Below are 24498 nucleotides of genomic sequence, written 5' to 3'. Positions count from 1 at the left end.
TCTACAGATATTTTTGTTAGAAGGGTTTAAGCCCAACACTCCAAACTTAGGGTTAGTACCAATGCTCCACGTTTTTTCAAAGGTCCAACCCACCTGCTCCTCGTTAGTATAGTGGTGAGTATCCCGCCTGTCACGCGGGAGACCGGGGTTCAATTCCCCGACGGGGAGAAAGGACTACTTTTTTTTAGGGTGAACAATGTTGCTGAGCCCACAAAGTGGAAAATATTCTTGGGAAAAAAGCTTTATGATACGATTTCCAGCCTTTGGGGTTAACTCAGCTTTCCAAGGCATTGGTTGTTCAGTGGTAGAATTCTCGCCTGCCACGCGGGAGGCCCGGGTTCGATTCCCGGCCAATGCAAGAAGATTTGAACATGTAATTTCGACAAGTATCCAAACCCTTGAGGAGGAAATCTGTGTTAGATTGCCAGGCCAACAGAAGTCTCTGGTCTTTGGTCGAATTCTCAACGGACTCTTGAAAAATATGACTTTGCTTTCATTTACAGTTTGGACATTTACTCATTCTCAGTAGACTTTGGTGAATCCATTGCAGACTTCCAGCGTGTGAGGTGATTTACTTTGTGCAAGGCTTTAGTTGTTAAATGGGAAAGAGTAACCAACTTGTCAGTGACAACTGTCTTGAGTTTGGCATTTGTGACAATGTCCTGGGATTTCCCACAAACGCCTCACCTTCTAACTAGTATTGTGTGGCTTGTGAGCGGTATAGAGCAGAATCGACTACATGTACGTGTTTGTGAGAGTCTCAGCTTTCCATAAAGGGGTCATAGTAGTTCCTAGCTCCAACCATTCAGTCTCTACAGATATTTTTGTTAGAAGGGTTTAAGCCCAACACTCCAAACTTAGGGTTAGTACCAATGCTCCACGTTTTTTCAAAGGTCCAACCCACCTGCTCCTCGTTAGTATAGTGGTGAGTATCCCCGCCTGTCACGCGGGAGACCGGGGTTCAATTCCCCGACGGGGAGAAAGGACTACTTTTTTTTAGGGTGAACAATGTTGCTGAGCCCACAAAGTGGAAAATATTCTTGGGAAAAAAATTTATGATACGATTTCCAGCCTTTGGGGTTAACTCAGCTTTCCAAGGCATTGGTTGTTCAGTGGTAGAATTCTCGCCTGCCACGCGGGAGGCCCGGGTTCGATTCCCGGCCAATGCAAGAAGATTTGAACATGTAATTTCGACAAGTATCCAAACCCTTGAGGAGGAAATCTGTGTTAGATTGCCAGGCCAACAGAAGTCTCTGGTCTTTGGTCGAATTCTCAACGGACTCTTGAAAAATATGACTTTGCTTTCATTTACAGTTTGGACATTTACTCATTCTCAGTAGACTTTGGTGAATCCATTGCAGACTTCCAGCGTGTGAGGTGATTTACTTTGTGCAAGGCTTTAGTTGTTAAATGGGAAAGAGTAACCAACTTGTCAGTGACAACTGTCTTGAGTTTGGCATTTGTGACAATGTCCTGGGATTTCCCACAAACGCCTCACCTTCTAACTAGTATTGTGTGGCTTGTGAGCGGTATAGAGCAGAATCGACTACATGTACGTGTTTGTGAGAGTCTCAGCTTTCCATAAAGGGGTCATAGTAGTTCCTAGCTCCAACCATTCAGTCTCTACAGATATTTTTGTTAGAAGGGTTTAAGCCCAACACTCCAAACTTAGGGTTAGTACCAATGCTCCACGTTTTTTCAAAGGTCCAACCCACCTGCTCCTCGTTAGTATAGTGGTGAGTATCCTGCCTGTCACGCGGGAGACCGGGGTTCAATTCCCCGACGGGGAGAAAGGACTACTTTTTTTTAGGGTGAACAATGTTGCTGAGCCCACAAAGTGGAAAATATTCTTGGGAAAAAAGCTTTATGATACGATTTCCAGCCTTTGGGGTTAACTCAGCTTTCCAAGGCATTGGTTGTTCAGTGGTAGAATTCTCGCCTGCCACGCGGGAGGCCCGGGTTCGATTCCCGGCCAATGCAAGAAGATTTGAACATGTAATTTCGACAAGTATCCAAACCCTTGAGGAGGAAATCTGTGTTAGATTGCCAGGCCAACAGAAGTCTCTGGTCTTTGGTCGAATTCTCAACGGACTCTTGAAAAATATGACTTTGCTTTCATTTACAGTTTGGACATTTACTCATTCTCAGTAGACTTTGGTGAATCCATTGCAGACTTCCAGCGTGTGAGGTGATTTACTTTGTGCAAGGCTTTAGTTGTTAAATGGGAAAGAGTAACCAACTTGTCAGTGACAACTGTCTTGAGTTTGGCATTTGTGACAATGTCCTGGGATTTCCCACAAACGCCTCACCTTCTAACTAGTATTGTGTGGCTTGTGAGCGGTATAGAGCAGAATCGACTACATGTACGTGTTTGTGAGAGTCTCAGCTTTCCATAAAGGGGTCATAGTAGTTCCTAGCTCCAACCATTCAGTCTCTACAGATATTTTTGTTAGAAGGGTTTAAGCCCAACACTCCAAACTTAGGGTTAGTACCAATGCTCCACGTTTTTTCAAAGGTCCAACCCACCTGCTCCTCGTTAGTATAGTGGTGAGTATCCCCGCCTGTCACGCGGGAGACCGGGGTTCAATTCCCGACGGGGAGAAAGGACTACTTTTTTTTAGGGTGAACAATGTTGCTGAGCCCACAAAGTGGAAAATATTCTTGGGAAAAAAGCTTTATGATACGATTTCCAGCCTTTGGGGTTAACTCAGCTTTCCAAGGCATTGGTTGTTCAGTGGTAGAATTCTCGCCTGCCACGCGGGAGGCCCGGGTTCGATTCCCGGCCAATGCAAGAAGATTTGAACATGTAATTTCGACAAGTATCCAAACCCTTGAGGAGGAAATCTGTGTTAGATTGCCAGGCCAACAGAAGTCTCTGGTCTTTGGTCGAATTCTCAACGGACTCTTGAAAAATATGACTTTGCTTTCATTTACAGTTTGGACATTTACTCATTCTCAGTAGACTTTGGTGAATCCATTGCAGACTTCCAGCGTGTGAGGTGATTTACTTTGTGCAAGGCTTTAGTTGTTAAATGGGAAAGAGTAACCAACTTGTCAGTGACAACTGTCTTGAGTTTGGCATTTGTGACAATGTCCTGGGATTTCCCACAAACGCCTCACCTTCTAACTAGTATTGTGTGGCTTGTGAGCGGTATAGAGCAGAATCGACTACATGTACGTGTTTGTGAGAGTCTCAGCTTTCCATAAAGGGGTCATAGTAGTTCCTAGCTCCAACCATTCAGTCTCTACAGATATTTTTGTTAGAAGGGTTTAAGCCCAACACTCCAAACTTAGGGTTAGTACCAATGCTCCACGTTTTTTCAAAGGTCCAACCCACCTGCTCCTCGTTAGTATAGTGGTGAGTATCCCTGCCTGTCACGCGGGAGACCGGGGTTCAATTCCCCGACGGGGAGAAAGGACTACTTTTTTTTAGGGTGAACAATGTTGCTGAGCCCACAAAGTGGAAAATATTCTTGGGAAAAAAGCTTTATGATACGATTTCCAGCCTTTGGGGTTAACTCAGCTTTCCAAGGCATTGGTTGTTCAGTGGTAGAATTCTCGCCTGCCACGCGGGAGGCCCGGGTTCGATTCCCGGCCAATGCAAGAAGATTTGAACATGTAATTTCGACAAGTATCCAAACCCTTGAGGAGGAAATCTGTGTTAGATTGCCAGGCCAACAGAAGTCTCTGGTCTTTGGTCGAATTCTCAACGGACTCTTGAAAAATATGACTTTGCTTTCATTTACAGTTTGGACATTTACTCATTCTCAGTAGACTTTGGTGAATCCATTGCAGACTTCCAGCGTGTGAGGTGATTTACTTTGTGCAAGGCTTTAGTTGTTAAATGGGAAAGAGTAACCAACTTGTCAGTGACAACTGTCTTGAGTTTGGCATTTGTGACAATGTCCTGGGATTTCCACAAACGCCTCACCTTCTAACTAGTATTGTGTGGCTTGTGAGCGGTATAGAGCAGAATCGACTACATGTACGTGTTTGTGAGAGTCTCAGCTTTCCATAAAGGGGTCATAGTAGTTCCTAGCTCCAACCATTCAGTCTCTACAGATATTTTTGTTAGAAGGGTTTAAGCCCAACACTCCAAACTTAGGGTTAGTACCAATGCTCCACGTTTTTTCAAAGGTCCAACCCACCTGCTCCTCGTTAGTATAGTGGTGAGTATCCCCGCCTGTCACGCGGGAGACCGGGGTTCAATTCCCCGACGGGGAGAAAGGACTACTTTTTTTTAGGGTGAACAATGTTGCTGAGCCCACAAAGTGGAAAATATTCTTGGGAAAAAAGCTTTATGATACGATTTCCAGCCTTTGGGGTTAACTCAGCTTTCCAAGGCATTGGTTGTTCAGTGGTAGAATTCTCGCCTGCCACGCGGGAGGCCCGGGTTCGATTCCCGGCCAATGCAAGAAGATTTGAACATGTAATTTCGACAAGTATCCAAACCCTTGAGGAGGAAATCTGTGTTAGATTGCCAGGCCAACAGAAGTCTCTGGTCTTTGGTCGAATTCTCAACGGACTCTTGAAAAATATGACTTTGCTTTCATTTACAGTTTGGACATTTACTCATTCTCAGTAGACTTTGGTGAATCCATTGCAGACTTCCAGCGTGTGAGGTGATTTACTTTGTGCAAGGCTTTAGTTGTTAAATGGGAAAGAGTAACCAACTTGTCAGTGACAACTGTCTTGAGTTTGGCATTTGTGACAATGTCCTGGGATTTCCCACAAACGCCTCACCTTCTAACTAGTATTGTGTGGCTTGTGAGCGGTATAGAGCAGAATCGACTACATGTACGTGTTTGTGAGAGTCTCAGCTTTCCATAAAGGGGTCATAGTAGTTCCTAGCTCCAACCATTCAGTCTCTACAGATATTTTTGTTAGAAGGGTTTAAGCCCAACACTCCAAACTTAGGGTTAGTACCAATGCTCCACGTTTTTTCAAAGGTCCAACCCACCTGCTCCTCGTTAGTATAGTGGTGAGTATCCCGCCTGTCACGCGGGAGACCGGGGTTCAATTCCCGACGGGGAGAAAGGACTACTTTTTTTTAGGGTGAACAATGTTGCTGAGCCCACAAAGTGGAAAATATTCTTGGGAAAAAGCTTTATGATACGATTTCCAGCCTTTGGGGTTAACTCAGCTTTCCAAGGCATTGGTTGTTCAGTGGTAGAATTCTCGCCTGCCACGCGGGAGGCCCGGGTTCGATTCCCGGCCAATGCAAGAAGATTTGAACATGTAATTTCGACAAGTATCCAAACCCTTGAGGAGGAAATCTGTGTTAGATTGCCAGGCCAACAGAAGTCTCTGGTCTTTGGTCGAATTCTCAACGGACTCTTGAAAAATATGACTTTGCTTTCATTTACAGTTTGGACATTTACTCATTCTCAGTAGACTTTGGTGAATCCATTGCAGACTTCCAGCGTGTGAGGTGATTTACTTTGTGCAAGGCTTTAGTTGTTAAATGGGAAAGAGTAACCAACTTGTCAGTGACAACTGTCTTGAGTTTGGCATTTGTGACAATGTCCTGGGATTTCCCACAAACGCCTCACCTTCTAACTAGTATTGTGTGGCTTGTGAGCGGTATAGAGCAGAATCGACTACATGTACGTGTTTGTGAGAGTCTCAGCTTTCCATAAAGGGGTCATAGTAGTTCCTAGCTCCAACCATTCAGTCTCTACAGATATTTTTGTTAGAAGGGTTTAAGCCCAACACTCCAAACTTAGGGTTAGTACCAATGCTCCACGTTTTTTCAAAGGTCCAACCCACCTGCTCCTCGTTAGTATAGTGGTGAGTATCCCGCCTGTCACGCGGGAGACCGGGGTTCAATTCCCGACGGGGAGAAAGGACTACTTTTTTTTTTAGGGTGAACAATGTTGCTGAGCCCACAAAGTGGAAAATATTCTTGGGAAAAAAGCTTTATGATACGATTTCCAGCCTTTGGGGTTAACTCAGCTTTCCAAGGCATTGGTTGTTCAGTGGTAGAATTCTCGCCTGCCACGCGGGAGGCCCGGGTTCGATTCCCGGCCAATGCAAGAAGATTTGAACATGTAATTTCGACAAGTATCCAAACCCTTGAGGAGGAAATCTGTGTTAGATTGCCAGGCCAACAGAAGTCTCTGGTCTTTGGTCGAATTCTCAACGGACTCTTGAAAAATATGACTTTGCTTTCATTTACAGTTTGGACATTTACTCATTCTCAGTAGACTTTGGTGAATCCATTGCAGACTTCCAGCGTGTGAGGTGATTTACTTTGTGCAAGGCTTTAGTTGTTAAATGGGAAAGAGTAACCAACTTGTCAGTGACAACTGTCTTGAGTTTGGCATTTGTGACAATGTCCTGGGATTTCCCACAAACGCCTCACCTTCTAACTAGTATTGTGTGGCTTGTGAGCGGTATAGAGCAGAATCGACTACATGTACGTGTTTGTGAGAGTCTCAGCTTTCCATAAAGGGGTCATAGTAGTTCCTAGCTCCAACCATTCAGTCTCTACAGATATTTTTGTTAGAAGGGTTTAAGCCCAACACTCCAAACTTAGGGTTAGTACCAATGCTCCACGTTTTTTCAAAGGTCCAACCCACCTGCTCCTCGTTAGTATAGTGGTGAGTATCCCCGCCTGTCACGCGGGAGACCGGGGTTCAATTCCCCGACGGGGAGAAAGGACTACTTTTTTTTTAGGGTGAACAATGTTGCTGAGCCCACAAAGTGGAAAATATTCTTGGGAAAAAAGCTTTATGATACGATTTCCAGCCTTTGGGGTTAACTCAGCTTTCCAAGGCATTGGTTGTTCAGTGGTAGAATTCTCGCCTGCCACGCGGGAGGCCCGGGTTCGATTCCCGGCCAATGCAAGAAGATTTGAACATGTAATTTCGACAAGTATCCAAACCCTTGAGGAGGAAATCTGTGTTAGATTGCCAGGCCAACAGAAGTCTCTGGTCTTTGGTCGAATTCTCAACGGACTCTTGAAAAATATGACTTTGCTTTCATTTACAGTTTGGACATTTACTCATTCTCAGTAGACTTTGGTGAATCCATTGCAGACTTCCAGCGTGTGAGGTGATTTACTTTGTGCAAGGCTTTAGTTGTTAAATGGGAAAGAGTAACCAACTTGTCAGTGACAACTGTCTTGAGTTTGGCATTTGTGACAATGTCCTGGGATTTCCCACAAACGCCTCACCTTCTAACTAGTATTGTGTGGCTTGTGAGCGGTATAGAGCAGAATCGACTACATGTACGTGTTTGTGAGAGTCTCAGCTTTCCATAAAGGGGTCATAGTAGTTCCTAGCTCCAACCATTCAGTCTCTACAGATATTTTTGTTAGAAGGGTTTAAGCCCAACACTCCAAACTTAGGGTTAGTACCAATGCTCCACGTTTTTTCAAAGGTCCAACCCACCTGCTCCTCGTTAGTATAGTGGTGAGTATCCCGCCTGTCACGCGGGAGACCGGGGTTCAATTCCCCGACGGGGAGAAAGGACTACTTTTTTTTAGGGTGAACAATGTTGCTGAGCCCACAAAGTGGAAAATATTCTTGGGAAAAAAGCTTTATGATACGATTTCCAGCCTTTGGGGTTAACTCAGCTTTCCAAGGCATTGGTTGTTCAGTGGTAGAATTCTCGCCTGCCACGCGGGAGGCCCGGGTTCGATTCCCGGCCAATGCAAGAAGATTTGAACATGTAATTTCGACAAGTATCCAAACCCTTGAGGAGGAAATCTGTGTTAGATTGCCAGGCCAACAGAAGTCTCTGGTCTTTGGTCGAATTCTCAACGGACTCTTGAAAAATATGACTTTGCTTTCATTTACAGTTTGGACATTTACTCATTCTCAGTAGACTTTGGTGAATCCATTGCAGACTTCCAGCGTGTGAGGTGATTTACTTTGTGCAAGGCTTTAGTTGTTAAATGGGAAAGAGTAACCAACTTGTCAGTGACAACTGTCTTGAGTTTGGCATTTGTGACAATGTCCTGGGATTTCCCACAAACGCCTCACCTTCTAACTAGTATTGTGTGGCTTGTGAGCGGTATAGAGCAGAATCGACTACATGTACGTGTTTGTGAGAGTCTCAGCTTTCCATAAAGGGGTCATAGTAGTTCCTAGCTCCAACCATTCAGTCTCTACAGATATTTTTGTTAGAAGGGTTTAAGCCCAACACTCCAAACTTAGGGTTAGTACCAATGCTCCACGTTTTTTCAAAGGTCCAACCCACCTGCTCCTCGTTAGTATAGTGGTGAGTATCCCCGCCTGTCACGCGGGAGACCGGGGTTCAATTCCCCGACGGGGAGAAAGGACTACTTTTTTTTAGGGTGAACAATGTTGCTGAGCCCACAAAGTGGAAAATATTCTTGGGAAAAAAATTTATGATACGATTTCCAGCCTTTGGGGTTAACTCAGCTTTCCAAGGCATTGGTTGTTCAGTGGTAGAATTCTCGCCTGCCACGCGGGAGGCCCGGGTTCGATTCCCGGCCAATGCAAGAAGATTTGAACATGTAATTTCGACAAGTATCCAAACCCTTGAGGAGGAAATCTGTGTTAGATTGCCAGGCCAACAGAAGTCTCTGGTCTTTGGTCGAATTCTCAACGGACTCTTGAAAAATATGACTTTGCTTTCATTTACAGTTTGGACATTTACTCATTCTCAGTAGACTTTGGTGAATCCATTGCAGACTTCCAGCGTGTGAGGTGATTTACTTTGTGCAAGGCTTTAGTTGTTAAATGGGAAAGAGTAACCAACTTGTCAGTGACAACTGTCTTGAGTTTGGCATTTGTGACAATGTCCTGGGATTTCCCACAAACGCCTCACCTTCTAACTAGTATTGTGTGGCTTGTGAGCGGTATAGAGCAGAATCGACTACATGTACGTGTTTGTGAGAGTCTCAGCTTTCCATAAAGGGGTCATAGTAGTTCCTAGCTCCAACCATTCAGTCTCTACAGATATTTTTGTTAGAAGGGTTTAAGCCCAACACTCCAAACTTAGGGTTAGTACCAATGCTCCACGTTTTTTCAAAGGTCCAACCCACCTGCTCCTCGTTAGTATAGTGGTGAGTATCCCCGCCTGTCACGCGGGAGACCGGGTTCAATTCCCCGACGGGGAGAAAGGACTACTTTTTTTTAGGGTGAACAATGTTGCTGAGCCCACAAAGTGGAAAATATTCTTGGGAAAAAGCTTTATGATACGATTTCCAGCCTTTGGGGTTAACTCAGCTTTCCAAGGCATTGGTTGTTCAGTGGTAGAATTCTCGCCTGCCACGCGGGAGGCCCGGGTTCGATTCCCGGCCAATGCAAGAAGATTTGAACATGTAATTTCGACAAGTATCCAAACCCTTGAGGAGGAAATCTGTGTTAGATTGCCAGGCCAACAGAAGTCTCTGGTCTTTGGTCGAATTCTCAACGGACTCTTGAAAAATATGACTTTGCTTTCATTTACAGTTTGGACATTTACTCATTCTCAGTAGACTTTGGTGAATCCATTGCAGACTTCCAGCGTGTGAGGTGATTTACTTTGTGCAAGGCTTTAGTTGTTAAATGGGAAAGAGTAACCAACTTGTCAGTGACAACTGTCTTGAGTTTGGCATTTGTGACAATGTCCTGGGATTTCCCACAAACGCCTCACCTTCTAACTAGTATTGTGTGGCTTGTGAGCGGTATAGAGCAGAATCGACTACATGTACGTGTTTGTGAGAGTCTCAGCTTTCCATAAAGGGGTCATAGTAGTTCCTAGCTCCAACCATTCAGTCTCTACAGATATTTTTGTTAGAAGGGTTTAAGCCCAACACTCCAAACTTAGGGTTAGTACCAATGCTCCACGTTTTTTCAAAGGTCCAACCCACCTGCTCCTCGTTAGTATAGTGGTGAGTATCCCCGCCTGTCACGCGGGAGACCGGGGTTCAATTCCCCGACGGGGAGAAAGGACTACTTTTTTAGGGTGAACAATGTTGCTGAGCCCACAAAGTGGAAAATATTCTTGGGAAAAAGCTTTATGATACGATTTCCAGCCTTTGGGGTTAACTCAGCTTTCCAAGGCATTGGTTGTTCAGTGGTAGAATTCTCGCCTGCCACGCGGGAGGCCCGGGTTCGATTCCCGGCCAATGCAAGAAGATTTGAACATGTAATTTCGACAAGTATCCAAACCCTTGAGGAGGAAATCTGTGTTAGATTGCCAGGCCAACAGAAGTCTCTGGTCTTTGGTCGAATTCTCAACGGACTCTTGAAAAATATGACTTTGCTTTCATTTACAGTTTGGACATTTACTCATTCTCAGTAGACTTTGGTGAATCCATTGCAGACTTCCAGCGTGTGAGGTGATTTACTTTGTGCAAGGCTTTAGTTGTTAAATGGGAAAGAGTAACCAACTTGTCAGTGACAACTGTCTTGAGTTTGGCATTTGTGACAATGTCCTGGGATTTCCCACAAACGCCTCACCTTCTAACTAGTATTGTGTGGCTTGTGAGCGGTATAGAGCAGAATCGACTACATGTACGTGTTTGTGAGAGTCTCAGCTTTCCATAAAGGGGTCATAGTAGTTCCTAGCTCCAACCATTCAGTCTCTACAGATATTTTTGTTAGAAGGGTTTAAGCCCAACACTCCAAACTTAGGGTTAGTACCAATGCTCCACGTTTTTTCAAAGGTCCAACCCACCTGCTCCTCGTTAGTATAGTGGTGAGTATCCCCGCCTGTCACGCGGGAGACCGGGGTTCAATTCCCCGACGGGGAGAAAGGACTACTTTTTTTAGGGTGAACAATGTTGCTGAGCCCACAAAGTGGAAAATATTCTTGGGAAAAAGCTTTATGATACGATTTCCAGCCTTTGGGGTTAACTCAGCTTTCCAAGGCATTGGTTGTTCAGTGGTAGAATTCTCGCCTGCCACGCGGGAGGCCCGGGTTCGATTCCCGGCCAATGCAAGAAGATTTGAACATGTAATTTCGACAAGTATCCAAACCCTTGAGGAGGAAATCTGTGTTAGATTGCCAGGCCAACAGAAGTCTCTGGTCTTTGGTCGAATTCTCAACGGACTCTTGAAAAATATGACTTTGCTTTCATTTACAGTTTGGACATTTACTCATTCTCAGTAGACTTTGGTGAATCCATTGCAGACTTCCAGCGTGTGAGGTGATTTACTTTGTGCAAGGCTTTAGTTGTTAAATGGGAAAGAGTAACCAACTTGTCAGTGACAACTGTCTTGAGTTTGGCATTTGTGACAATGTCCTGGGATTTCCCACAAACGCCTCACCTTCTAACTAGTATTGTGTGGCTTGTGAGCGGTATAGAGCAGAATCGACTACATGTACGTGTTTGTGAGAGTCTCAGCTTTCCATAAAGGGGTCATAGTAGTTCCTAGCTCCAACCATTCAGTCTCTACAGATATTTTTGTTAGAAGGGTTTAAGCCCAACACTCCAAACTTAGGGTTAGTACCAATGCTCCACGTTTTTTCAAAGGTCCAACCCACCTGCTCCTCGTTAGTATAGTGGTGAGTATCCCCGCCTGTCACGCGGGAGACCGGGGTTCAATTCCCCGACGGGGAGAAAGGACTACTTTTTTTAGGGTGAACAATGTTGCTGAGCCCACAAAGTGGAAAATATTCTTGGGAAAAAAGCTTTATGATACGATTTCCAGCCTTTGGGGTTAACTCAGCTTTCCAAGGCATTGGTTGTTCAGTGGTAGAATTCTCGCCTGCCACGCGGGAGGCCCGGGTTCGATTCCCGGCCAATGCAAGAAGATTTGAACATGTAATTTCGACAAGTATCCAAACCCTTGAGGAGGAAATCTGTGTTAGATTGCCAGGCCAACAGAAGTCTCTGGTCTTTGGTCGAATTCTCAACGGACTCTTGAAAAATATGACTTTGCTTTCATTTACAGTTTGGACATTTACTCATTCTCAGTAGACTTTGGTGAATCCATTGCAGACTTCCAGCGTGTGAGGTGATTTACTTTGTGCAAGGCTTTAGTTGTTAAATGGGAAAGAGTAACCAACTTGTCAGTGACAACTGTCTTGAGTTTGGCATTTGTGACAATGTCCTGGGATTTCCCACAAACGCCTCACCTTCTAACTAGTATTGTGTGGCTTGTGAGCGGTATAGAGCAGAATCGACTACATGTACGTGTTTGTGAGAGTCTCAGCTTTCCATAAAGGGGTCATAGTAGTTCCTAGCTCCAACCATTCAGTCTCTACAGATATTTTTGTTAGAAGGGTTTAAGCCCAACACTCCAAACTTAGGGTTAGTACCAATGCTCCACGTTTTTTCAAAGGTCCAACCCACCTGCTCCTCGTTAGTATAGTGGTGAGTATCCCCGCCTGTCACGCGGGAGACCGGGGTTCAATTCCCGACGGGGAGAAAGGACTACTTTTTTTTAGGGTGAACAATGTTGCTGAGCCCACAAAGTGGAAAATATTCTTGGGAAAAAAGCTTTATGATACGATTTCCAGCCTTTGGGGTTAACTCAGCTTTCCAAGGCATTGGTTGTTCAGTGGTAGAATTCTCGCCTGCCACGCGGGAGGCCCGGGTTCGATTCCCGGCCAATGCAAGAAGATTTGAACATGTAATTTCGACAAGTATCCAAACCCTTGAGGAGGAAATCTGTGTTAGATTGCCAGGCCAACAGAAGTCTCTGGTCTTTGGTCGAATTCTCAACGGACTCTTGAAAAATATGACTTTGCTTTCATTTACAGTTTGGACATTTACTCATTCTCAGTAGACTTTGGTGAATCCATTGCAGACTTCCAGCGTGTGAGGTGATTTACTTTGTGCAAGGCTTTAGTTGTTAAATGGGAAAGAGTAACCAACTTGTCAGTGACAACTGTCTTGAGTTTGGCATTTGTGACAATGTCCTGGGATTTCCCACAAACGCCTCACCTTCTAACTAGTATTGTGTGGCTTGTGAGCGGTATAGAGCAGAATCGACTACATGTACGTGTTTGTGAGAGTCTCAGCTTTCCATAAAGGGGTCATAGTAGTTCCTAGCTCCAACCATTCAGTCTCTACAGATATTTTTGTTAGAAGGGTTTAAGCCCAACACTCCAAACTTAGGGTTAGTACCAATGCTCCACGTTTTTTCAAAGGTCCAACCCACCTGCTCCTCGTTAGTATAGTGGTGAGTATCCCCGCCTGTCACGCGGGAGACCGGGGTTCAATTCCCCGACGGGGAGAAAGGACTACTTTTTTTTTTTAGGGTGAACAATGTTGCTGAGCCCACAAAGTGGAAAATATTCTTGGGAAAAAAGCTTTATGATACGATTTCCAGCCTTTGGGGTTAACTCAGCTTTCCAAGGCATTGGTTGTTCAGTGGTAGAATTCTCGCCTGCCACGCGGGAGGCCCGGGTTCGATTCCCGGCCAATGCAAGAAGATTTGAACATGTAATTTCGACAAGTATCCAAACCCTTGAGGAGGAAATCTGTGTTAGATTGCCAGGCCAACAGAAGTCTCTGGTCTTTGGTCGAATTCTCAACGGACTCTTGAAAAATATGACTTTGCTTTCATTTACAGTTTGGACATTTACTCATTCTCAGTAGACTTTGGTGAATCCATTGCAGACTTCCAGCGTGTGAGGTGATTTACTTTGTGCAAGGCTTTAGTTGTTAAATGGGAAAGAGTAACCAACTTGTCAGTGACAACTGTCTTGAGTTTGGCATTTGTGACAATGTCCTGGGATTTCCCACAAACGCCTCACCTTCTAACTAGTATTGTGTGGCTTGTGAGCGGTATAGAGCAGAATCGACTACATGTACGTGTTTGTGAGAGTCTCAGCTTTCCATAAAGGGGTCATAGTAGTTCCTAGCTCCAACCATTCAGTCTCTACAGATATTTTTGTTAGAAGGGTTTAAGCCCAACACTCCAAACTTAGGGTTAGTACCAATGCTCCACGTTTTTTCAAAGGTCCAACCCACCTGCTCCTCGTTAGTATAGTGGTGAGTATCCCCGCCTGTCACGCGGGAGACCGGGGTTCAATTCCCCGACGGGGAGAAAGGACTACTTTTTTTTAGGGTGAACAATGTTGCTGAGCCCACAAAGTGGAAAATATTCTTGGGAAAAAACTTTATGATACGATTTCCAGCCTTTGGGGTTAACTCAGCTTTCCAAGGCATTGGTTGTTCAGTGGTAGAATTCTCGCCTGCCACGCGGGAGGCCCGGGTTCGATTCCCGGCCAATGCAAGAAGATTTGAACATGTAATTTCGACAAGTATCCAAACCCTTGAGGAGGAAATCTGTGTTAGATTGCCAGGCCAACAGAAGTCTCTGGTCTTTGGTCGAATTCTCAACGGACTCTTGAAAAATATGACTTTGCTTTCATTTACAGTTTGGACATTTACTCATTCTCAGTAGACTTTGGTGAATCCATTGCAGACTTCCAGCGTGTGAGGTGATTTACTTTGTGCAAGGCTTTAGTTGTTAAATGGGAAAGAGTAACCAACTTGTCAGTGACAACTGTCTTGAGTTTGGCATTTGTGACAATGTCCTGGGATTTCCCACAAACGCCTCACCTTCTAACTAGTATTGTGTGGCTTGTGAGCGGTATAGAGCAGAATCGACTACATGTACGTGTTTGTGAGAGTCTCAGCTTTCCATAAAGGGGTCATAGTAGTTCCTAGCTCCAACCATTCAGTCTCTACAGATATTTTTGTTAGAAGGGTTTAAGCCCAACACTCCAAACTTAGGGTTAGTACCAATGCTCCACGTTTTTTCAAAGGTCCAACCCACCTGCTCCTCGTTAGTATAGTGGTGAGTATCCCCGCCTGTCACGCGGGAGACCGGGGTTCAATTCCCGACGGGGAGAAAGGACTACTTTTTTTTAGGGTGAACAATGTTGCTGAGCCCACAAAGTGGAAAATATTCTTGGGAAAAAGCTTTATGATACGATTTCCAGCCTTTGGGGTTAACTCAGCTTTCCAAGGCATTGGTTGTTCAGTGGTAGAATTCTCGCCTGCCACGCGGGAGGCCCGGGTTCGATTCCCGGCCAATGCAAGAAGATTTGAACATGTAATTTCGACAAGTATCCAAACCCTTGAGGAGGAAATCTGTGTTAGATTGCCAGGCCAACAGAAGTCTCTGGTCTTTGGTCGAATTCTCAACGGACTCTTGAAAAATATGACTTTGCTTTCATTTACAGTTTGGACATTTACTCATTCTCAGTAGACTTTGGTGAATCCATTGCAGACTTCCAGCGTGTGAGGTGATTTACTTTGTGCAAGGCTTTAGTTGTTAAATGGGAAAGAGTAACCAACTTGTCAGTGACAACTGTCTTGAGTTTGGCATTTGTGACAATGTCCTGGGATTTCCCACAAACGCCTCACCTTCTAACTAGTATTGTGTGGCTTGTGAGCGGTATAGAGCAGAATCGACTACATGTACGTGTTTGTGAGAGTCTCAGCTTTCCATAAAGGGGTCATAGTAGTTCCTAGCTCCAACCATTCAGTCTCTACAGATATTTTTGTTAGAAGGGTTTAAGCCCAACACTCCAAACTTAGGGTTAGTACCAATGCTCCACGTTTTTTCAAAGGTCCAACCCACCTGCTCCTCGTTAGTATAGTGGTGAGTATCCCCGCCTGTCACGCGGGAGACCGGGGTTCAATTCCCGACGGGGAGAAAGGACTACTTTTTTTTAGGGTGAACAATGTTGCTGAGCCCACAAAGTGGAAAATATTCTTGGGAAAAAAATTTATGATACGATTTCCAGCCTTTGGGGTTAACTCAGCTTTCCAAGGCATTGGTTGTTCAGTGGTAGAATTCTCGCCTGCCACGCGGGAGGCCCGGGTTCGATTCCCGGCCAATGCAAGAAGATTTGAACATGTAATTTCGACAAGTATCCAAACCCTTGAGGAGGAAATCTGTGTTAGATTGCCAGGCCAACAGAAGTCTCTGGTCTTTGGTCGAATTCTCAACGGACTCTTGAAAAATATGACTTTGCTTTCATTTACAGTTTGGACATTTACTCATTCTCAGTAGACTTTGGTGAATCCATTGCAGACTTCCAGCGTGTGAGGTGATTTACTTTGTGCAAGGCTTTAGTTGTTAAATGGGAAAGAGTAACCAACTTGTCAGTGACAACTGTCTTGAGTTTGGCATTTGTGACAATGTCCTGGGATTTCCCACAAACGCCTCACCTTCTAACTAGTATTGTGTGGCTTGTGAGCGGTATAGAGCAGAATCGACTACATGTACGTGTTTGTGAGAGTCTCAGCTTTCCATAAAGGGGTCATAGTAGTTCCTAGCTCCAACCATTCAGTCTCTACAGATATTTTTGTTAGAAGGGTTTAAGCCCAACACTCCAAACTTAGGGTTAGTACCAATGCTCCACGTTTTTTCAAAGGTCCAACCCACCTGCTCCTCGTTAGTATAGTGGTGAGTATCCCCGCCTGTCACGCGGGAGACCGGGGTTCAATTCCCGACGGGGAGAAAGGACTACTTTTTTTTAGGGTGAACAATGTTGCTGAGCCCACAAAGTGGAAAATATTCTTGGGAAAAAAGCTTTATGATACGATTTCCAGCCTTTGGGGTTAACTCAGCTTTCCAAGGCATTGGTTGTTCAGTGGTAGAATTCTCGCCTGCCACGCGGGAGGCCCGGGTTCGATTCCCGGCCAATGCAAGAAGATTTGAACATGTAATTTCGACAAGTATCCAAACCCTTGAGGAGGAAATCTGTGTTAGATTGCCAGGCCAACAGAAGTCTCTGGTCTTTGGTCGAATTCTCAACGGACTCTTGAAAAATATGACTTTGCTTTCATTTACAGTTTGGACATTTACTCATTCTCAGTAGACTTTGGTGAATCCATTGCAGACTTCCAGCGTGTGAGGTGATTTACTTTGTGCAAGGCTTTAGTTGTTAAATGGGAAAGAGTAACCAACTTGTCAGTGACAACTGTCTTGAGTTTGGCATTTGTGACAATGTCCTGGGATTTCCCACAAACGCCTCACCTTCTAACTAGTATTGTGTGGCTTGTGAGCGGTATAGAGCAGAATCGACTACATGTACGTGTTTGTGAGAGTCTCAGCTTTCCATAAAGGGGTCATAGTAGTTCCTAGCTCCAACCATTCAGTCTCTACAGATATTTTTGTTAGAAGGGTTTAAGCCCAACACTCCAAACTTAGGGTTAGTACCAATGCTCCACGTTTTTTCAAAGGTCCAACCCACCTGCTCCTCGTTAGTATAGTGGTGAGTATCCCCGCCTGTCACGCGGGAGACCGGGGTTCAATTCCCCGACGGGGAGAAAGGACTACTTTTTTTTAGGGTGAACAATGTTGCTGAGCCCACAAAGTGGAAAATATTCTTGGGAAAAAAATTTATGATACGATTTCCAGCCTTTGGGGTTAACTCAGCTTTCCAAGGCATTGGTTGTTCAGTGGTAGAATTCTCGCCTGCCACGCGGGAGGCCCGGGTTCGATTCCCGGCCAATGCAAGAAGATTTGAACATGTAATTTCGACAAGTATCCAAACCCTTGAGGAGGAAATCTGTGTTAGATTGCCAGGCCAACAGAAGTCTCTGGTCTTTGGTCGAATTCTCAACGGACTCTTGAAAAAATATGACTTTGCTTTCATTTACAGTTTGGACATTTACTCATTCTCAGTAGACTTTGGTGAATCCATTGCAGACTTCCAGCGTGTGAGGTGATTTACTTTGTGCAAGGCTTTAGTTGTTAAATGGGAAAGAGTAACCAACTTGTCAGTGACAACTGTCTTGAGTTTGGCATTTGTGACAATGTCCTGGGATTTCCCACAAACGCCTCACCTTCTAACTAGTATTGTGTGGCTTGTGAGCGGTATAGAGCAGAATCGACTACATGTACGTGTTTGTGAGAGTCTCAGCTTTCCATAAAGGGGTCATAGTAGTTCCTAGCTCCAACCATTCAGTCTCTACAGATATTTTTGTTAGAAGGGTTTAAGCCCAACACTCCAAACTTAGGGTTAGTACCAATGCTCCACGTTTTTCAAAGGTCCAACCCACCTGCTCCTCGTTAGTATAGTGGTGAGTATCCCCGCCTGTCACGCGGGAGACCGGGGTTCAATTCCCGACGGGGAGAAAGGACTACTTTTTTTAGGGTGAACAATGTTGCTGAGCCCACAAAGTGGAAAATATTCTTGGGAAAAAAGCTTTATGATACGATTTCCAGCCTTTGGGGTTAACTCAGCTTTCCAAGGCATTGGTTGTTCAGTGGTAGAATTCTCGCCTGCCACGCGGGAGGCCCGGGTTCGATTCCCGGCCAATGCAAGAAGATTTGAACATGTAATTTCGACAAGTATCCAAACCCTTGAGGAGGAAATCTGTGTTAGATTGCCAGGCCAACAGAAGTCTCTGGTCTTTGGTCGAATTCTCAACGGACTCTTGAAAAATATGACTTTGCTTTCATTTACAGTTTGGACATTTACTCATTCTCAGTAGACTTTGGTGAATCCATTGCAGACTTCCAGCGTGTGAGGTGATTTACTTTGTGCAAGGCTTTAGTTGTTAAATGGGAAAGAGTAACCAACTTGTCAGTGACAACTGTCTTGAGTTTGGCATTTGTGACAATGTCCTGGGATTTCCCACAAACGCCTCACCTTCTAACTAGTATTGTGTGGCTTGTGAGCGGTATAGAGCAGAATCGACTACATGTACGTGTTTGTGAGAGTCTCAGCTTTCCATAAAGGGGTCATAGTAGTTCCTAGCTCCAACCATTCAGTCTCTACAGATATTTTTGTTAGAAGGGTTTAAGCCCAACACTCCAAACTTAGGGTTAGTACCAATGCTCCACGTTTTTTCAAAGGTCCAACCCACCTGCTCCTCGTTAGTATAGTGGTGAGTATCCCCGCCTGTCACGCGGGAGACCGGGGTTCAATTCCCCGACGGGGAGAAAGGACTACTTTTTTTTTAGGGTGAACAATGTTGCTGAGCCCACAAAGTGGAAAATATTCTTGGGAAAAAAGCTTTATGATACGATTTCCAGCCTTTGGGGTTAACTCAGCTTTCCAAGGCATTGGTTGTTCAGTGGTAGAATTCTCGCCTGCCACGCGGGAGGCCCGGGTTCGATTCCCGGCCAATGCAAGAAGATTTGAACATGTAATTTCGACAAGTATCCAAACCCTTGAGGAGGAAATCTGTGTTAGATTGCCAGGCCAACAGAAGTCTCTGGTCTTTGGTCGAATTCTCAACGGACTCTTGAAAAATATGACTTTGCTTTCATTTACAGTTTGGACATTTACTCATTCTCAGTAGACTTTGGTGAATCCATTGCAGACTTCCAGCGTGTGAGGTGATTTACTTTGTGCAAGGCTTTAGTTGTTAAATGGGAAAGAGTAACCAACTTGTCAGTGACAACTGTCTTGAGTTTGGCATTTGTGACAATGTCCTGGGATTTCCCACAAACGCCTCACCTTCTAACTAGTATTGTGTGGCTTGTGAGCGGTATAGAGCAGAATCGACTACATGTACGTGTTTGTGAGAGTCTCAGCTTTCCATAAAGGGGTCATAGTAGTTCCTAGCTCCAACCATTCAGTCTCTACAGATATTTTTGTTAGAAGGGTTTAAGCCCAACACTCCAAACTTAGGGTTAGTACCAATGCTCCACGTTTTTCAAAGGTCCAACCCACCTGCTCCTCGTTAGTATAGTGGTGAGTATCCCCGCCTGTCACGCGGGAGACCGGGGTTCAATTCCCCGACGGGGAGAAAGGACTACTTTTTTTTAGGGTGAACAATGTTGCTGAGCCCACAAAGTGGAAAATATTCTTGGGAAAAAAGCTTTATGATACGATTTCCAGCCTTTGGGGTTAACTCAGCTTTCCAAGGCATTGGTTGTTCAGTGGTAGAATTCTCGCCTGCCACGCGGGAGGCCCGGGTTCGATTCCCGGCCAATGCAAGAAGATTTGAACATGTAATTTCGACAAGTATCCAAACCCTTGAGGAGGAAATCTGTGTTAGATTGCCAGGCCAACAGAAGTCTCTGGTCTTTGGTCGAATTCTCAACGGACTCTTGAAAAATATGACTTTGCTTTCATTTACAGTTTGGACATTTACTCATTCTCAGTAGACTTTGGTGAATCCATTGCAGACTTCCAGCGTGTGAGGTGATTTACTTTGTGCAAGGCTTTAGTTGTTAAATGGGAAAGAGTAACCAACTTGTCAGTGACAACTGTCTTGAGTTTGGCATTTGTGACAATGTCCTGGGATTTCCCACAAACGCCTCACCTTCTAACTAGTATTGTGTGGCTTGTGAGCGGTATAGAGCAGAATCGACTACATGTACGTGTTTGTGAGAGTCTCAGCTTTCCATAAAGGGGTCATAGTAGTTCCTAGCTCCAACCATTCAGTCTCTACAGATATTTTTGTTAGAAGGGTTTAAGCCCAACACTCCAAACTTAGGGTTAGTACCAATGCTCCACGTTTTTTCAAAGGTCCAACCCACCTGCTCCTCGTTAGTATAGTGGTGAGTATCCCCGCCTGTCACGCGGGAGACCGGGGTTCAATTCCCCGACGGGGAGAAAGGACTACTTTTTTTTAGGGTGAACAATGTTGCTGAGCCCACAAAGTGGAAAATATTCTTGGGAAAAAAGCTTTATGATACGATTTCCAGCCTTTGGGGTTAACTCAGCTTTCCAAGGCATTGGTTGTTCAGTGGTAGAATTCTCGCCTGCCACGCGGGAGGCCCGGGTTCGATTCCCGGCCAATGCAAGAAGATTTGAACATGTAATTTCGACAAGTATCCAAACCCTTGAGGAGGAAATCTGTGTTAGATTGCCAGGCCAACAGAAGTCTCTGGTCTTTGGTCGAATTCTCAACGGACTCTTGAAAAATATGACTTTGCTTTCATTTACAGTTTGGACATTTACTCATTCTCAGTAGACTTTGGTGAATCCATTGCAGACTTCCAGCGTGTGAGGTGATTTACTTTGTGCAAGGCTTTAGTTGTTAAATGGGAAAGAGTAACCAACTTGTCAGTGACAACTGTCTTGAGTTTGGCATTTGTGACAATGTCCTGGGATTTCCCACAAACGCCTCACCTTCTAACTAGTATTGTGTGGCTTGTGAGCGGTATAGAGCAGAATCGACTACATGTACGTGTTTGTGAGAGTCTCAGCTTTCCATAAAGGGGTCATAGTAGTTCCTAGCTCCAACCATTCAGTCTCTACAGATATTTTTGTTAGAAGGGTTTAAGCCCAACACTCCAAACTTAGGGTTAGTACCAATGCTCCACGTTTTTTCAAAGGTCCAACCCACCTGCTCCTCGTTAGTATAGTGGTGAGTATCCCCGCCTGTCACGCGGGAGACCGGGGTTCAATTCCCCGACGGGGAGAAAGGACTACTTTTTTTTAGGGTGAACAATGTTGCTGAGCCCACAAAGTGGAAAATATTCTTGGGAAAAAAGCTTTATGATACGATTTCCAGCCTTTGGGGTTAACTCAGCTTTCCAAGGCATTGGTTGTTCAGTGGTAGAATTCTCGCCTGCCACGCGGGAGGCCCGGGTTCGATTCCCGGCCAATGCAAGAAGATTTGAACATGTAATTTCGACAAGTATCCAAACCCTTGAGGAGGAAATCTGTGTTAGATTGCCAGGCCAACAGAAGTCTCTGGTCTTTGGTCGAATTCTCAACGGACTCTTGAAAAATATGACTTTGCTTTCATTTACAGTTTGGACATTTACTCATTCTCAGTAGACTTTGGTGAATCCATTGCAGACTTCCAGCGTGTGAGGTGATTTACTTTGTGCAAGGCTTTAGTTGTTAAATGGGAAAGAGTAACCAACTTGTCAGTGACAACTGTCTTGAGTTTGGCATTTGTGACAATGTCCTGGGATTTCCCACAAACGCCTCACCTTCTAACTAGTATTGTGTGGCTTGTGAGCGGTATAGAGCAGAATCGACTACATGTACGTGTTTGTGAGAGTCTCAGCTTTCCATAAAGGGGTCATAGTAGTTCCTAGCTCCAACCATTCAGTCTCTACAGATATTTTTGTTAGAAGGGTTTAAGCCCAACACTCCAAACTTAGGGTTAGTACCAATGCTCCACGTTTTTTCAAAGGTCCAACCCACCTGCTCCTCGTTAGTATAGTGGTGAGTATCCCCGCCTGTCACGCGGGAGACCGGGGTTCAATTCCCGACGGGGAGAAAGGACTACTTTTTTTTAGGGTGAACAATGTTGCTGAGCCCACAAAGTGGAAAATATTCTTGGGAAAAAAGCTTTATGATACGATTTCCAGCCTTTGGGGTTAACTCAGCTTTCCAAGGCATTGGTTGTTCAGTGGTAGAATTCTCGCCTGCCACGCGGGAGGCCCGGGTTCGATTCCCGGCCAATGCAAGAAGATTTGAACATGTAATTTCGACAAGTATCCAAACCCTTGAGGAGGAAATCTGTGTTAGATTGCCAGGCCAACAGAAGTCTCTGGTCTTTGGTCGAATTCTCAACGGACTCTTGAAAAATATGACTTTGCTTTCATTTACAGTTTGGACATTTACTCATTCTCAGTAGACTTTGGTGAATCCATTGCAGACTTCCAGCGTGTGAGGTGATTTACTTTGTGCAAGGCTTTAGTTGTTAAATGGGAAAGTAACCAACTTGTCAGTGACAACTGTCTTGAGTTTGGCATTTGTGACAATGTCCTGGGATTTCCCACAAACGCCTCACCTTCTAACTAGTATTGTGTGGCTTGTGAGCGGTATAGAGCAGAATCGACTACATGTACGTGTTTGTGAGAGTCTCAGCTTTCCATAAAGGGGTCATAGTAGTTCCTAGCTCCAACCATTCAGTCTCTACAGATATTTTTGTTAGAAGGGTTTAAGCCCAACACTCCAAACTTAGGGTTAGTACCAATGCTCCACGTTTTTTCAAAGGTCCAACCCACCTGCTCCTCGTTAGTATAGTGGTGAGTATCCCCGCCTGTCACGCGGGAGACCGGGGTTCAATTCCCGACGGGGAGAAAGGACTACTTTTTTTAGGGTGAACAATGTTGCTGAGCCCACAAAGTGGAAAATATTCTTGGGAAAAAGCTTTATGATACGATTTCCAGCCTTTGGGGTTAACTCAGCTTTCCAAGGCATTGGTTGTTCAGTGGTAGAATTCTCGCCTGCCACGCGGGAGGCCCGGGTTCGATTCCCGGCCAATGCAAGAAGATTTGAACATGTAATTTCGACAAGTATCCAAACCCTTGAGGAGGAAATCTGTGTTAGATTGCCAGGCCAACAGAAGTCTCTGGTCTTTGGTCGAATTCTCAACGGACTCTTGAAAAATATGACTTTGCTTTCATTTACAGTTTGGACATTTACTCATTCTCAGTAGACTTTGGTGAATCCATTGCAGACTTCCAGCGTGTGAGGTGATTTACTTTGTGCAAGGCTTTAGTTGTTAAATGGGAAAGAGTAACCAACTTGTCAGTGACAACTGTCTTGAGTTTGGCATTTGTGACAATGTCCTGGGATTTCCCACAAACGCCTCACCTTCTAACTAGTATTGTGTGGCTTGTGAGCGGTATAGAGCAGAATCGACTACATGTACGTGTTTGTGAGAGTCTCAGCTTTCCATAAAGGGGTCATAGTAGTTCCTAGCTCCAACCATTCAGTCTCTACAGATATTTTTGTTAGAAGGGTTTAAGCCCAACACTCCAAACTTAGGGTTAGTACCAATGCTCCACGTTTTTTCAAAGGTCCAACCCACCTGCTCCTCGTTAGTATAGTGGTGAGTATCCCCGCCTGTCACGCGGGAGACCGGGGTTCAATTCCCCGACGGGGAGAAAGGACTACTTTTTTAGGGTGAACAATGTTGCTGAGCCCACAAAGTGGAAAATATTCTTGGGAAAAAAGCTTTATGATACGATTTCCAGCCTTTGGGGTTAACTCAGCTTTCCAAGGCATTGGTTGTTCAGTGGTAGAATTCTCGCCTGCCACGCGGGAGGCCCGGGTTCGATTCCCGGCCAATGCAAGAAGATTTGAACATGTAATTTCGACAAGTATCCAAACCCTTGAGGAGGAAATCTGTGTTAGATTGCCAGGCCAACAGAAGTCTCTGGTCTTTGGTCGAATTCTCAACGGACTCTTGAAAAATATGACTTTGCTTTCATTTACAGTTTGGACATTTACTCATTCTCAGTAGACTTTGGTGAATCCATTGCAGACTTCCAGCGTGTGAGGTGATTTACTTTGTGCAAGGCTTTAGTTGTTAAATGGGAAAGAGTAACCAACTTGTCAGTGACAACTGTCTTGAGTTTGGCATTTGTGACAATGTCCTGGGATTTCCCACAAACGCCTCACCTTCTAACTAGTATTGTGTGGCTTGTGAGCGGTATAGAGCAGAATCGACTACATGTACGTGTTTGTGAGAGTCTCAGCTTTCCATAAAGGGGTCATAGTAGTTCCTAGCTCCAACCATTCAGTCTCTACAGATATTTTTGTTAGAAGGGTTTAAGCCCAACACTCCAAACTTAGGGTTAGTACCAATGCTCCACGTTTTTTCAAAGGTCCAACCCACCTGCTCCTCGTTAGTATAGTGGTGAGTATCCCCGCCTGTCACGCGGGAGACCGGGGTTCAATTCCCCGACGGGGAGA

General features: G+C 44.8%; 19 non-coding genes across 19 annotated transcripts; all 19 read left to right on the top strand.

The window, feature by feature from the left end:
• The first annotated feature begins 97 nt into the window (after window positions 1–97).
• On the top strand, window positions 98–168 carry trnad-guc (transfer RNA aspartic acid (anticodon GUC)). The gene has a single exon. It is a non-coding gene; the product is annotated as a tRNA-Asp (tRNA).
• A 740-nt stretch (window positions 169–908) lies between these two features.
• On the top strand, window positions 909–980 carry trnad-guc (transfer RNA aspartic acid (anticodon GUC)). The gene has a single exon. It is a non-coding gene; the product is annotated as a tRNA-Asp (tRNA).
• A 2361-nt stretch (window positions 981–3341) lies between these two features.
• Window positions 3342–3413, top strand: trnad-guc (transfer RNA aspartic acid (anticodon GUC)). Its single transcript has one exon. It is a non-coding gene; the product is annotated as a tRNA-Asp (tRNA).
• Window positions 3414–4152: 739 nt separating this feature from the next.
• On the top strand, window positions 4153–4224 carry trnad-guc (transfer RNA aspartic acid (anticodon GUC)). Its single transcript has one exon. It is a non-coding gene; the product is annotated as a tRNA-Asp (tRNA).
• Window positions 4225–6585: 2361 nt separating this feature from the next.
• On the top strand, window positions 6586–6657 carry trnad-guc (transfer RNA aspartic acid (anticodon GUC)). The gene has a single exon. It is a non-coding gene; the product is annotated as a tRNA-Asp (tRNA).
• Window positions 6658–7398: 741 nt separating this feature from the next.
• Window positions 7399–7469, top strand: trnad-guc (transfer RNA aspartic acid (anticodon GUC)). Its single transcript has one exon. It is a non-coding gene; the product is annotated as a tRNA-Asp (tRNA).
• Window positions 7470–8209: 740 nt separating this feature from the next.
• Window positions 8210–8281, top strand: trnad-guc (transfer RNA aspartic acid (anticodon GUC)). The gene has a single exon. It is a non-coding gene; the product is annotated as a tRNA-Asp (tRNA).
• Window positions 8282–9830: 1549 nt separating this feature from the next.
• On the top strand, window positions 9831–9902 carry trnad-guc (transfer RNA aspartic acid (anticodon GUC)). The gene has a single exon. It is a non-coding gene; the product is annotated as a tRNA-Asp (tRNA).
• Window positions 9903–10639: 737 nt separating this feature from the next.
• On the top strand, window positions 10640–10711 carry trnad-guc (transfer RNA aspartic acid (anticodon GUC)). The gene has a single exon. It is a non-coding gene; the product is annotated as a tRNA-Asp (tRNA).
• Window positions 10712–11449: 738 nt separating this feature from the next.
• trnad-guc (transfer RNA aspartic acid (anticodon GUC)) lies at window positions 11450–11521 on the top strand. The gene has a single exon. It is a non-coding gene; the product is annotated as a tRNA-Asp (tRNA).
• A 1550-nt stretch (window positions 11522–13071) lies between these two features.
• trnad-guc (transfer RNA aspartic acid (anticodon GUC)) lies at window positions 13072–13143 on the top strand. Its single transcript has one exon. It is a non-coding gene; the product is annotated as a tRNA-Asp (tRNA).
• A 743-nt stretch (window positions 13144–13886) lies between these two features.
• Window positions 13887–13958, top strand: trnad-guc (transfer RNA aspartic acid (anticodon GUC)). Its single transcript has one exon. It is a non-coding gene; the product is annotated as a tRNA-Asp (tRNA).
• Window positions 13959–17128: 3170 nt separating this feature from the next.
• Window positions 17129–17200, top strand: trnad-guc (transfer RNA aspartic acid (anticodon GUC)). Its single transcript has one exon. It is a non-coding gene; the product is annotated as a tRNA-Asp (tRNA).
• A 1549-nt stretch (window positions 17201–18749) lies between these two features.
• On the top strand, window positions 18750–18821 carry trnad-guc (transfer RNA aspartic acid (anticodon GUC)). The gene has a single exon. It is a non-coding gene; the product is annotated as a tRNA-Asp (tRNA).
• A 740-nt stretch (window positions 18822–19561) lies between these two features.
• Window positions 19562–19633, top strand: trnad-guc (transfer RNA aspartic acid (anticodon GUC)). Its single transcript has one exon. It is a non-coding gene; the product is annotated as a tRNA-Asp (tRNA).
• A 740-nt stretch (window positions 19634–20373) lies between these two features.
• On the top strand, window positions 20374–20445 carry trnad-guc (transfer RNA aspartic acid (anticodon GUC)). The gene has a single exon. It is a non-coding gene; the product is annotated as a tRNA-Asp (tRNA).
• Window positions 20446–21185: 740 nt separating this feature from the next.
• Window positions 21186–21257, top strand: trnad-guc (transfer RNA aspartic acid (anticodon GUC)). Its single transcript has one exon. It is a non-coding gene; the product is annotated as a tRNA-Asp (tRNA).
• Window positions 21258–23615: 2358 nt separating this feature from the next.
• On the top strand, window positions 23616–23687 carry trnad-guc (transfer RNA aspartic acid (anticodon GUC)). The gene has a single exon. It is a non-coding gene; the product is annotated as a tRNA-Asp (tRNA).
• Window positions 23688–24425: 738 nt separating this feature from the next.
• trnad-guc (transfer RNA aspartic acid (anticodon GUC)) lies at window positions 24426–24497 on the top strand. Its single transcript has one exon. It is a non-coding gene; the product is annotated as a tRNA-Asp (tRNA).
• The last annotated feature ends 1 nt before the right edge of the window (window position 24498 follows it).

Source organism: Oncorhynchus nerka, linkage group LG4 (genome assembly GCF_034236695.1).
Source record: "Oncorhynchus nerka isolate Pitt River linkage group LG4, Oner_Uvic_2.0, whole genome shotgun sequence".
Taxonomy (NCBI): Eukaryota; Metazoa; Chordata; class Actinopteri; order Salmoniformes; family Salmonidae; genus Oncorhynchus; species Oncorhynchus nerka.
This window is presented reverse-complemented; position numbering and strand designations above follow the sequence as displayed.